Here is a 14,431-nt window from a genome sequence, read left to right as displayed (position 1 = left end):
AGAGCGTTGTTCTGCCGATACAAGTGGGTCCTGTCCGACATGCTGCCACAATGTAGGTAAAGCATTATTGTTCCGGACGACTAGATAGACCTCGACATTCATAAAAACCAATGGTCCCAAGCCAAATCATGAAAACAAGCCCCAGACCATCACGCTACCTCCGCCAAACTGTATTTTCCCGAAAATACAGTCTAGATAGCTTTCTCTGGGAATCCGCCACCCCATGTCGCGACAGAAAGACTAGAAGACCATCTACCGTGACTCGTCACTCCAAAGCACAGAAATGCCCGTGCAGACTGACTGTTTATGTGGCACCCTATTATCATTAAGCGCTGGAAGCCTGTTAACTCCGTCGATCGCTGTATCTTGCATTCACAATTGTTTTATTGTCTCTACTCGAAGGCCTACGAACGTATTTATATAGTTGTCTGACAAGTGGTGTTTGAGGACTGACACACTGAACAGAGCAGTGCCCAGATATTAATGGTGAGGCCGTATATGTTATTCATTATCTTTTGTAGTTCAGAACTTTCATTAGCATTATCAACCTTGGCTAAAAATTTCTCCAAAATTTAGTAATGTTCAACATGGAATTTCATTCCGTGCTACTGCAATACTGGAAACGTATCTGGGTGACCGGGGTTTAAGTCCGTGACTGCTGAATACTGTGCTATTTCTTGTATTTTTTTTATATCTTATGAACTCCTCTGACCATGTGGTCGTCCTGTAGTATAAAGAGAATCTATTTATTTATTTATTTTCTTTAAGTTCTTGGACAGACGCTGAACGTATTTAAATAATATGACGGACCTAATCTGTCTTACCTTCTGTAATTAATTGACTTAATCTCTGACAGTATATTTTATTTTACCCAATATTGATATTGTATTCACTTTTATAATTTTGTTACCCTCCTAGCATTTGATTGCTGTCAAGAGGTAGATGTAAATTTTCTTTACCTGATTAAATAAGCTCCTGATAACTGGAATATGAAGGCATGGTATCCAGAAAGGATTAAACTCCACGAATAAAATACTGTTTGAATAATACAGATACCATTCTGATTTCATAAGTAATAGTAAACTGGTAAATACGAATAATTTATACTTTTTAAAGTTCTAGGATTAGCTGATTTAAAAGGTAACTGCAGCCATTATCAATCTACTGCAGGATGGAAACCTCCTCAACAATCCATTGAGGGAAATGGACCGTAATATGCCCCGCTGGTCCAGTGCGGGTTAGCAAATCGACCGACTTGAACCCGTCTACTCAAAGAGCTGTACTCGCGCACCTGACCATTCAGCTACGGAGGCCTATTTAACTGATTTACCAACACGAACAAAAAAAAATATATATAAATAAATAAATAAACCGCATTTTGGAAGTTCAAATTACATTGATTCCGTGATACTCTTCTGATATTTTGTATACCTTGGTGCTGCAGACTCCATTTTTTTATAATTTTTGTGTAATTTTTTTATACTTGTTTCGTTCATATTACAGAGTTGTTCTCCAATAATTGCTGTTGATAAATAACCTTAAATCTATAACGTTTTGAGCAGTAGGCTGATCAGCGGTTAATCTCTTGCAGCTGTTGCTAAATACATGAATACCATTAATTTTTTTTCTAACTTCTAAGCCATCCGTCACTTGTAAAATTCTCTGCATCCATTAATCTTTAATGTAAGGCCAAGGCCTTTTCTTTGATGCTGCTTTTGAGTCCGCTGACTGGAATTCGGTGTTATCGTTTTGCATTAAACCACAGCCATAATGCATTGCCTACTTCTGGTTTATTAAAAGTAAACGGGCACCAAATGACCATTGTGTAACAAACTGAGTGAAAAGTCCCACATTTTTGTTTAAGATTTTTTCCCAATCTTTTTAGTCTCGCTTTTTGTGTCGCCCACACCTAATTCAACATTTTTTTTAGAAACTTGCCTTTATCGAGTCCAGAACATCCAACTTAGTTTTCATAGAAACAACTTCTCGCCCAAATTTCGTTAACTTACGTAATATTTAATTCAATTATGTACTGTAATTACAAGAACAAAATAATTTTACTGTTACAACACTGTTCCGAACAAACAACTCACCTCAAGGGAAACATACAATTCAACAGGGGGGGGGCATGTTGTATCTAGCCGCAAGCATAGTTAATGGACCAGTGCCATTTGGTTCCAAAGCAGAGAAAGTCTACTGCACCAACTGCTATGTTGCAAACCAGTCCTTAACCGACGACTTGTCAGTTAATCTGACAATACGTCGGTTAAGCACTGGTTTTGAAGGGAACGGGAATTACAGAAGCCAATTCAGAACAGTGTCCATGGAAGTATCTATAGAAAAGCATACAACAGAAACAGAATGTCTATGAGAAAGAGGGCGGAGACACATTATTGGCGATAAGTCATTAGTTAACATAAATACGGGTTTTTTTTAATGGATTCTATAAGCTTGAGACAAGTTCTGGCGGCACTGTCCCATATTGGAACAATATTCCATGGTAGAACGGATTTACGATTTGTACAGATTGAACAACTGTTTGGAAGAAAAATAACGCCGAGAGCGAAAGAGAATATCCAGTTGAGGCAGAGGAAGCAATATTTGTGATATGATTATGTCAAGAGAGAAGTCAGAGTAATCCCCAGTAGAGATGTGTGATCTTATCTAGAAATCAGAGTATCATCGAAGATAAGAATAGGAACAGAAGAATCCTTTTTTTTTTTTTTTGCGCGACATAAGACCGGACCGAGTTTAAGAAGAATTGAAATCAAGTAAATTATTTTCCCCCAAGGGAGAATTACATGGAAATCAGCATTTAGAGAATTGGTAATGTATATTCAAGAAGTTGAAGCTGTTTGTGCAGGGCAAAGTTACTCTAAACTGGAAGGTGGAATGCAATGTGCTATCATCAGAAAAACTGTGTACAGTATGTACGGTCAGTGGAAGGTCATTAATATTCAAGAAAAGAGTAGGAGAAAGAACTGAACCTTGGGGAATACCTGCATCGATGGAGAAGTTAGAAGATATACAGCCATCATCCGCAGTGAGCTGTCATGGAGAAAACTGGATAACCAATAAAAAAAAAAAAATTACCAAACCATGAAGTTGCAAGCTTATTTAGAAGACCTTTATGCCAAACACAATCAAAAGTCTATGAAACGAGAAGAGCAACTGTATGAGTTTCACCAAAGTGGCGATCATCGATCAGATAGAAGGTTTCTAGATAGTTTAAGCGTTAGGGCTTAATTCTTTATCCATTACTTTAGAAAGAGGTAGAAGTAAGTGCAATGGGACGATAACTGGATTAGGCGGATTTGTCACCCTTTTTAGGAACTGGCTGAATATGAGCAAATTTCCAAGCAGAAGGAATGACACCTGTGGAATAAGAAAGTTAAAAAAGACAGAGTAAGAGTAAGCTCAGGAGCACAGGTTTTGAGAACAAGTGGAGAAATACCATAAGAACCTGAAATTTTCTTAGCGTCAAGATTGTACAAAATCCTTCCGACATCATTTTGATGGAAGCCCACAGCAGGCGTTAGATGGAAAGTGCTGGGAATGGTAGGAGGTGGTTTACCAAGGTCATCAATTCACGAATTAGAAGAAAAGTAAGATGCTAGCAGGTCAGCTTTATCTTTGCCTAAAGTATCACCATCTGGTGATACTTCAGGCAAAATCTGGTTTTGACAGAGGTAGGAATAGAGATGGGCAAAAGTTGAGGTCAATAGCTTTGGCAAGAGACCCGAATGCTCTACTACCACTTGGACAAGAAGCAAGTTCTACTCGTGTTACTTTGGACTGATTAATAATTGCCTTATAATTGGTATGAACTTTGGTGCAGGCAGAAAATGAACCTGGAGATTTGTATACAAGCCAATTGCGATATGCAATATTCTTGTCTTGAAAAGAGCCTTATCACATTCATTGAGAAACCAAGGTTTAGACAAAGGATGAGATTTTAAGGTGGAGTGTGGAATAAAGTATTCCAGCCCTATAAGAATAATTTCGCTGACATTATCTGACAAACGTTGACATCAGAAGATTTTAAACAGTAATCCAGCCAAGGGGGGGGGGGAGAAGAAAATCTGGCAGATCATTCTATTTTGCATTCTTGTAATGCCAAACAACACGAGGTTGAGAATGGCCACGAAAGAAAGGCTTCCATTGGAGAAGAGACCATAACCAAGCTGTGATCTGAGGTGCCTAGAGGATCAATTACCATGACAGTGTACTTAAAAGGGTTGTTTGTGAGAAAAAGATCAAGCGTGTTGGTTTCGTGGTTAGGAATGTCATGTATTCTGGTAGATAAACGAACAATCTGTGCGAGGTCATTAGCAAGCGTAAAAGCTTCAGAATCTCACCCAGCTGGGTCTGTGTGACTAGAAAACGGAAGCCGGCTGGAGTTGTGAACATTAAAATCAACAAGGAAAATTTCCTCACTGTTAATAAAATTGGACTGGAGAAAGTCTAGTTTCAAAGAGGAAGTCCAAGTGATTAGTGGAGTTGGGAGAACGATAAGGGCAACAGATAAATTTTACAGGATGTGGTAGAGATTTTAAGCCAGAGGAGATTCCAGATTACTAAGTCCCTTAGAGGGAATATCAGAGAGGACGTATGCATAAGTACCACCTTTAAAGCGAAAGGAATCATATAGCGAATAATTCGGACAACTCGGATATCTTCAGTAGAACGAGGAGAGGAGAGAAAAAAAAATTGCTATTCAAGATATTCTTAAGCATCATCCCTAACTACGATCCCAAGACAATAAAATGGCTTGGTAATTCATTACAGGGTAAACACCTTTACAAATTAGAAATTCAGCGTTGAACGATCCAGTCACGGGTTTAAAGGCAAACGGTTGTACAAGATATTAAGCTTTTACAGGCTTCTTTTAGAAATCTAAAAGATTCAAAAGGAAATCTACTTCTGTTCTGGCCTCCCTCCAGCAACACAGCTGCCATACATCAAACTGATACTCTATTTTTATCATAGCTCAGTAGGTAGGTGGATGGGTGGACTGATGAATGACTTGAGCTCAAACTTGTTCTTAAAGAGAAATCATCTTCATGAGTAGATTCATCAAATGTACTAGTTAAGTTTACAATTATTTTACTTTAATATAATACATAGTTGAATTCACAATTGTATATTTGAATATAACTAATGGAATATACAACTCATTATAGTACTAGGTAATATAAGATTTTAATCTCTACTTTAGTTTTATTCCCGCTAGAATTTGCTAGCCCGACAGTCATGTTATAACTAAAGTCTCAACTAAATAGAAGCAAAACTCTTAAAATAATTAATGAAACTGATTAGGCTATCACAGATTTAATTACAATTTTTCAACATATAATTTAACACTCCTTGTGCAGAGAAGAGCCTTTAACCTAGAAACTCTGGGTAAATATTGCAGTTAACATACATTCATAGAGGAAAGTACATGTTCCTATAGAGTTCTCCTAGTGATTGTCTTCAGCAGAAGAGTATAGCACGAATGGAAAGATTAATCAAGATTCATAGACCCAAATTCAATAGAGCAAAAGAGTTAAATTAATAAATAATAGGCCATACCGCAGCATATACAACACGTAAGTAAATTGTGTGTTCTGCTTGTCGATTTGCTAATTGCTAGTCCAAAAACCCGAGTTTTCGATAGAAAAACTCACATCAGACCGACTAACTCAACCAAGTTATATAAAGGACGTATAAAAATGTGGGATGGACAGTGATTATACCAAATGGGCTACCCATTAGGACCAGTCACATGCCTTCTCCTAAAAACCCTAGTTTGTCTCATCAGCCCTTGCAGAAGGACTGATACTCCTCCAACAGCACTAATTAAGTCTCGTTCTCAGGATAATCAGTCGATGCCACGCCAGTGTTGCTACTGATGGAAATCACACGCATTATTAGAGTATCGTTCCATGGATTTACCGATGCCATTTTAACCACTTATGAAAACGTTGCATAATTAATTCCAGACCGAAATTTGTCCAGTCTTTATTATTGACACATTAAAAAGAATGGCTCCCGTAACTTTTTTTCATTCTTGTAATACGAGGTGCGTTAAAGTTATAAAGTCTCTAAATCGATGTTTCGATCTTGGAGACCAAATCGATTTTTTTAAAAACAATCTTTGAATATTTAAAAAATATATAATCAAAGAATATTATTGAGCCTGCTTTAGAAATGATAGGATGTTAGTTAGAATGTTGCCAGAAGATGGCAGCATCGACTTTGCCGTCTTCAGTCATCTCGTAATTAATTACGAGATGACTGAAGAGATTAATTAAATATCATAATTAATTAATTACGATATTGGCATTTAATGGAGAATACGAAGAATGTGCAGAGCTGAGTACGAAAGTTTAAAAGAACAAGAGTCTTGCGAGGACGAAGCTCGTCAACGAAGAACCATAATCTTCCTCGTTTATTCATTTAACTGCCGTTCTCTGGAACAACCTTCCTTCATGCGTATTTAAAGTCTTCATGAAAATTACAGTCTACAGAAGTTCAAGTCTAATGTCAACAAATATCTTCTTTCGTCTTCTCAACCTCCAATCCAAGAACGGTACTAAGTACCTTAAGTTCTAATACCTCGTGTTTGGGGTTTTCATAATTAAAAAAAAAAAACACCTCAAACAAGTTATTATTAGCCATATAGTGCAAGGAAACCTGAGGCTTATGCTGCACCAGCCAAAACAAATTTCTGAGTTATCAGTTTGAGAGCGAGAGAGAGAGAGAGAACACGAAGTAAAAGGGAATCACCAAAAAGAGAAGAATGATGATATCCAGCTCTGAACCCTGGGTGTGCCAAGCCCGTACTCACCAAATATAAGCCCCTGGGGTTAAAAAAAAAAAAAAAAAAAAGAAAGAAAGCATGTTACTCTCTCTGAAACAGACTAACTTGGCCACCTTGTGAAAAAGACCTATAAAAATTCCTTACGTCATCGATGAGACTCGAACTCAGGTACTTTTCTAGGCGGCGTGGGAAGGACGTCGATTCTCTCTCTCAACTGTGCTACCCACGAGGAAGTTGTTCTGAGAAGCTACAGGCATTTCTATTGGCTCCGTGCAAGGCCGCCGTAGCCTAGTGGTCAGGTGCGCAGGTGCATAAGTACATGCCTTGAGTGACCGGGGTTTAAGCCGATCACTCCTGAATACTGTGCTGTTTCTTGTATTCTGTCTATCTTGTGAACTCCTCTGACCGTTTGGTCGTCCCGGAAATACCGATAATATTATACAGAAATACCATTCTTCATACACATTGCACGAACATAATATTACACACATTTCTGGCCTGTTACAGTGCTCTGTAGCCATCACAGTGTACAGAGGGGGAGTTGAACTTTCGTTCAGGTGCCGTACTACATAAGATACTATAAATGTCTACATACCATTCTTCATGAAGATCACAGAATGAGAAAGGGTGCCAGGTAGGTTTTGCGGCAGCTTTGTAAGGAAAAAAAAGATATTCGTGTCATTGTATGAAACAGTGCTCACTCTAGATGCTTCAATGAACGGCTCTTTCTTCTCGATTGTAACGATGGATGAGATATGGATTCCACTTTTAACTTTGAAACCAAGTGTCAGTTCGCCCAATGGAAGCACGATGAGTCACCGACAACCAAAAAGTTCCGTGTTGTACGCGCGGAGAAAATGATGGTCGCTGTTTTCTGGAATATTGACGGAATAATACAAAGAAAAGAAAAGAAAAACATGGTCTTGATAGTTGGAATAGAAAATTCCTGAAATATTATATATTGCAACCAATGTGTTTTGCTTAATAGGAACCTTTTTTCGTCTTTCCCATTTCATCTGGTATCTTCGCTTTTTCCTTTTTTTTTTTTTGAGGAGGGTATCCTGTCAACTTGATAGTACTTAATTACCCCATAGCTTGCGGATTCACTGATTTCTGAATATTTTTTTATACCCTTTTTTCCGGAAAAAAAAGCCCTTTAGGACTTTGAATCTATTTCTGATATTCTGGATCCCTTCCAATCAGAGTAATGCATTTAATTACTCTGAAATCCACTATCAACGTGCCAGAAGACTTGGTTTTTATCATGCACCTCCTAGTGCGTCAAGATGACATTAATGTCCATCAGTTAGAGCCTAACTAAGACAGAATGCCGTACTTAAACATTCTATCTTTTAGACGGGAGATAGCAAATATTTCTTGCCAGCCAAGTCTAAATATAAGCTCCATTATTAACACGAACCCCAATGATGTCATAAAGGATTCAAAGAAAGTTGTTTACCATCGCATTCACCAGCATAGCCTTCCCTGGTTTTGCATTTTTTTTATACTGTATTTTATAATATGAAGTTGTAAAATATGCAAGTAATTTTCATACTATAGAACTTTAACAGTATGAAATAAGAAAATAATATATACAGTGAAACTTCCCTTTAACGGACAGCCATGGGGAACGAAAATGTGTTCGTTAGAGAGAAGTGTCCGCTAACAAGAAGTCTGAGGGAGAAAAAAAAAAAAAAAGAAAGAAAAATCGTTAAACGTTTAATTTAAAATTAAATTAAATTATATACAGATTTTGCACAATGTTTTTGTAAATAATATACATACAATTGTGCTATGCATATTATGACTTTATCTTAAGAAAAATAAATACAGTAATCACTTATTTTCTTCTGCACCTTCTTCCGGCTGATAATTTTGTTTTCAACATTTGTTTGGAGTGAAGAAACCATCGAAAGTCCTTCAGTATCTTCTTCAGCGGCGAAAAACATTTTTAAACGATTGATTTGTATGAGCGCTTCTTCTATTTTCATCGGTGGTTCGTCGTTAATATGTTCTTCGACAGAATGACCTCCTTCCATTTCTTCATCCTCATGAGGAACTTTTTGAAAAATATCGATGATAATGTCGTTGATATCTAGAGCACCATCTTCTGTAGTGAGGTTCGAGTCTATATCTTTGTAGCCAGGGTCACTTGTAGCGGAAGTATCGTACATTATCAATAGATGTTGAAGTTCTTGTTCTTCTTGGTGCTCCACATTGCTGTTCACAACTTCAATTTTTGCGTTTGAGAAGCCAGACTTTACACAACAGTTCACAACAGTTTGTTTTCTAATTGCGTTTACTGAAGAGGAAATCTATTGAATCGCATCTAGGATGCTGATTTTCTTTGCAAGGTCACTCGCACATGTTACATCGTTCATGTTTGCAATGAGATGTCTTAAAACACGTTTTCTGTAATGAAGTTTAAAATTTTGTATTATCCCTTGATCCAAGGGCTGACACTCTGCAGATGTGTTTGGTGGCAGAAAAACGATTTGAATGTTGGACAATTCAATGTGCGGGTGAGATGCAGCATTATCCATGAAAAGAATAATTTTTCTGTTTTGACGAATCATGTTTTGGTTAAAGTGACTTATCCATTCGCTCATGATATCTCATGTCATCCACGCTTTTTTTTTTGGCACCTCCGTAGCCAGGTGGGAAGGAGCAGCAGTGCGTAGCACACGCTCCTTGATTATACCGGGGTTCGAGCCCGTCACCACCAAATACGGAGGATGCGGAAAGGTCAGGGAATGACCACCGCATATCCCGGAGCAATATGGCCTTAGTTGCTAATGCTCCTAAAAACCAAATAACAAACAAACAAACCACGCTTTTTTATTAGACTTCCAGTCAACATCCAAAAGATTCAACTTTATGCCCTTGAAACAACGAGGATTTTGTGGGTTTCCTATAACAAGAGGTTGTTCAAAGTCTCCCAGCATATTTGTACACAATAGTACAGTCAAGCGTTCCTAAGAAATTTTTCCGCCCTGGCACTTTTCGTTTTTTAGACTCATTGTGTTTTCAGGAAGAGCTTTAAAAAAACAACCCTGTTTCGTCACAGTTGTAAATATCCTTAGCTTCAAAATCACGACATAAATCTTTCAATTTGACGGTCCACTCTGTTACAACCCCAGTATCAACAGATCCACCTTCACCACTTACGGTTTTCCAAGAAATTTTATGCCGAGTTTTGAACTTGTCTAGCCATCCCACAGAAGCTTTGAGCTCATTTACTCCCATAGATTTCGCAACCTCCAAAGCCTTTTCCCTAATAATAGGCCCATTAATGGGAATTTTTTTTAGCACGTGCGCGACAAATTTGAAGTCCAACAGTTTTCGGGAATGATTTTTGAACCTGATCATTTACGTGTTGCCAAAATTGTTTGAGCAGTTCATTTTTTTTCTTTAGGATGTCGCTTACCTGCGTCTTCCCGATTTTGAATTTTGCAGCGAGATTGCGAACACTATTTTTTTGCCGATCATACGCATTAATGAGTTCGACTATCTTTTAAAGTTAAATGTTTACGAGAAGACATTGTGAACTTCACACGACACTGAACGCCAGGTGGGAAGGAGTAGCAGCAGTGCGTAGCACACGCTTCTTGATTAGACCGGGGTTCGAGCCCGTCACCACCAAATACGGAGGATGCGGAAAGGTCAGGGAATGACCACCGCATATCCTGGAGCAATATGGCCTTAGTTGCTAATGCTCCTAAAAAAAAAAAACCAAATAACAAATAACGACACTGAACAAAACTGAAACGACGAAAGACCGACCATATTCCCCCCCTCCCTGCACACACCGAATTCATCAGAAGTTTTACACGTTCCGTAAAATTCTTGAAAAAGTGTTTAGAACCGCGACGTAAACCATGATAAAATTCAGAGAATCGGAAATAGAAAATAAACAAACGATTGAGGCAATACGTGGAAGAAACGTTTCTAGAAAAAGTGCTGTGAGCTCGCCCGCTGTCCGTTAGGGTGAGATCAAATTAAGTGCTAATCTAAACCAAACGGTGCAGATTGCCTGTCCGCGTCCGTTACAGAGAATGTCCGCTAGACAGAAGCTGCAAACACGTTAAAACCAATGGAGGTGAGTTGGGGAATTTGAAAATGTCCGTTGTAGAGAGATGTCCGTTAGAAGTTTCACTGTAGTTGATAAAAATGCCCACAACTGATTAAACGCGCGCGCGCGCACACACACAGGAAAAGTATTCCAGTTGAAACAGTAAATGACTATGGCAATTTTATCACAGACAGACTAAACACTTGAAAATGGCACCGTCCAGAAATCACTAAAGAAATATGCGAGACACGAACATTGGTTTAGCGTGGCTAACTGCATGTATCCTTCAGTAACTCGTGTACTCTTTAAAAATATCATCCATTTTTTTTCAGTGGCGTAGCTGGGGGGGGGGGCGATCAGCCCCGGGCGGCACTTTTCATGTGAGACAATTTTATTTTTCGACGATTCTTTTATTTATGTTAACTTGGTAATTTTTATTACGTAATTAGTTTTTAACAACTATACTTACAACTAAAATAAATTAAATATAACAAAACCGTTAAATTTCCCTATCATACTATAATTCAAATTCTTAAAAATAAAACAAAACGCATGGCACAGCGATTGGTTTATTGCTTATACCGCGGCGGCTGCGTCTCAGTAGCAGCACCGCACGGTCGGTACACATTTGCGAAAATGTATTTTTTTTTTTTTTTTTTTTTTACCTTCTAATTTTGCGTATAACTAAGGCCATCGACAGGATTTTAGGGCCCCGGTAATAATATTTCTGCGGGCCCTTATTATATTAGGTTTTTTACTTAATCCTTTCGATGCGTTTATGCAGTGTATAAAAATTTGCTGCCCCTCCCAAATTGAGAGAGGCAGTAAAAGCTCTAGCTACAGTACTGCATTTTTCTCCATTACATGCAAAGTTTTCGCAAATAAAAGACTAGGCTTTTTTGTGTTTTTGAATGAAACACGAAAAAAATTATACACACTGTTTGCGACCATTGATTACTAATTTTTCTAGTTTGATCGCGAGTAGAGGCAACCTTCAAGAAGTGATGAGAATGCACAGCTGAAGATAACATTAGTATATAAATGGAAAGCAGACCGCTAGAACTCGAAATAAAAAGTCGTGGAAATTACTAGAATATCATGAAAAGATAATTACTATGAGATTTTAAAAAAATTAAATATTTTAATATTGTATTTTAGGGCTTGAAGTTTTGATGTGTCGTATGGTGGGAGTGGAAACTGAATGAAACTTATTCAATGCCCAAGAATTTTTGCTACTGATTAGCTAGAGAGATTCAGCTACTGATATCTGACAAGCACGGCAGGCTGATAAGGGGAAAAAAAACTGAAGTGAGCGTTGGAAATAGCAGCCATATAGAGACAGCCTTGCACTTAGTTCAAAAAAAGTAATGAACGCGAAAGTCTGAACCTAACGAAAGTCCTGTTACTTCCATTTAATATAAAATCAAGATTATTGAATCAATTTGTAAAGGTTTAACCCAAGAATAGTAATTACTCGGATAAACTTGGAAATTTATAAACTATTTCCAAGTTTATCTGAAACTCAAAGAAGGAAGGCATTTTCTGCAGAGACAAAAGTAAGAATGTTAACTTCAGACGAGGAATTTGATGGAACGATGATCATAGTTAAAAACAAGCATAGTTTCAAAATTTCCAACGTGTTAGGAAGCACGAAAGATGCCAATTATGAAAGTATCGCTGCAAATGTGCTCAACAAATTTCAAAAATTATGTTTTAAGGTAAATTTACATGTTCATTTCTTGCACTCCTACACAGACTTATTTTCCGTAAAATCTTGGTTTCATCAGCGAGGAGCCCGAATTGAGAGACCGCACCCAAGATATAGAAAGAAGATAATCAGGGAAAATGGAACGCGAGTATGATGGCGAATTACTGCTGGTCGTTGAAGAGGGAAATCTTAACATAATGCGTAAAAGAAAGATAACAAAAAAGACCATCTAAAAATTTATTCCGAGACCTCGGTTAATCATTATAAACGTGTACTTTTATTAATATTCTCCTATTTTTCAATTTAACTGAGTTTTTGTCCATTTTATTATAAAAAGCACATAAATTATAGATAAATTTAATAAAATTTACAAATTGAGGAAAACACGTGTATCCTTTTTACCCAATTTTTGTGATACCACAAAAAGGTAAAATTAGAAATAGTAACATGTTAGAATAGAAACTCCACTCTAAGTTTCAATTTTGCAAGTGTGTAATAAAGGCTTTAAATTAGAACATGTGACAAAAGAAGTTACAAACTACATATTTATTAACCGAAATATCTGTTGCTAAAAAAAAAAAAAAAAAAAAAATATCACACATTCGCAAAAGTTAAAGCCTTACCTTAAATTAGCCTTTCAGTCCGATATTTTAAAAGTACTCTATAGTCTCTTGATGTTTTCCTCCTAACTTAATTTAATTATCAAAAAATTATACATGTATATGTTGCATAATCTAAAATTATAAACCCTGAAAGTCGGAAGTACAGAGCCGACCGCCCATTATTAGCGTCCACAGCTAAACCGCCGGATCGGCTCGGCTCCGCTCCATAAGACTTGAAAACGATATCCACAAAGGATTTCGAAACGTCGCCGAAATTGGCGTCTAAATTGTTCAGTTTGTTTTGTTTGGTTTTTTTTTTTTTTTTAGGAGCATTAGCAACTAAGGCCGTATTGCTCCGGGGATATGCGGTGGTCATTTCCTGACCTTTCCGCATCCTCCGTATTTGGTGGTCACGGGCTCGAACTCCGGTCTAATCAAGAAGCGTGTGCTACGCACACTGCTGCACCTAGCTACGGAGGCGCCTGTTCAGTTAGTGGAATGTTTATGTAAAGTTTTCCTTCCAGCTGGTTTCAATAAACTAAACTTTTTTTTTTTGCCTTTAAAATTCGTGTTGTTTAACCTCAGTGTTTGTTAATCTATTATTAGATGATATATTTTTTTTTTTTGCTAGTTGCAACAGATAAACCGGCCTAGAATACCGCTTATAATGGCGCAAACTTGAAAGGCAATAAAAAAAAAAAAATGCACAAAATATACTCTGCCTTGTGAAATGCACCATTTTACAAGGTAGAGTATATGCTGAACATTTTAGCTAATGTCTCTCTAACATTTAACTGATGGCAGTTAGATGTTAGAGACATTAGGGAGCAACAATAATGACAGTTATGAATGTATCGTTCAAAATATGCTAAGAAATTTTCGAAATTTAGGTTGTAAGGTAAACTTAAATATTTACTTCCTGCACCCCCAACACAGACTTCTTTTTACGATTTTATATACAAAATCAAATCATTCTTTCATTACCATATATATATATATATATATATATATATATATATATATATATATATATATATCTTCTGGAAGAAGATATATGGGGAAAAAATAACATTAGGAAAGGCTCTGAATATTTTCAGATTATTAGAAAGGATATCCCGCAGTATAACTCATTTTCAACCACTCAGTAGATTTCTAAGGAAGTTCTGGAAATCATTTTCCTGAAAGAGTACGCAATATGCATAGACCATAAAAACTATACGCTCATTGGAGAAGAAAAACCAAGA

General features: G+C 37.2%; 1 protein-coding gene across 5 annotated transcripts in view; it reads left to right on the top strand.

Annotated features, from left to right (window-relative positions):
- The window catches only part of LOC150091330 (four and a half LIM domains protein 2-like), a 437,588-nt gene that overhangs the window by 407,080 nt on the left and 16,077 nt on the right, over positions 1 to 14,431 (top strand). The gene's annotated exons all lie outside the window — the stretch shown is intronic.

This window comes from Mastigoproctus giganteus, chromosome 1 (genome assembly GCF_048544385.1).
Source record: "Mastigoproctus giganteus isolate SK-2022 chromosome 1, ASM4854438v1, whole genome shotgun sequence".
NCBI lineage: Eukaryota > Metazoa > Arthropoda > Arachnida > Uropygi > Thelyphonidae > Mastigoproctus > Mastigoproctus giganteus.
This window is presented reverse-complemented; position numbering and strand designations above follow the sequence as displayed.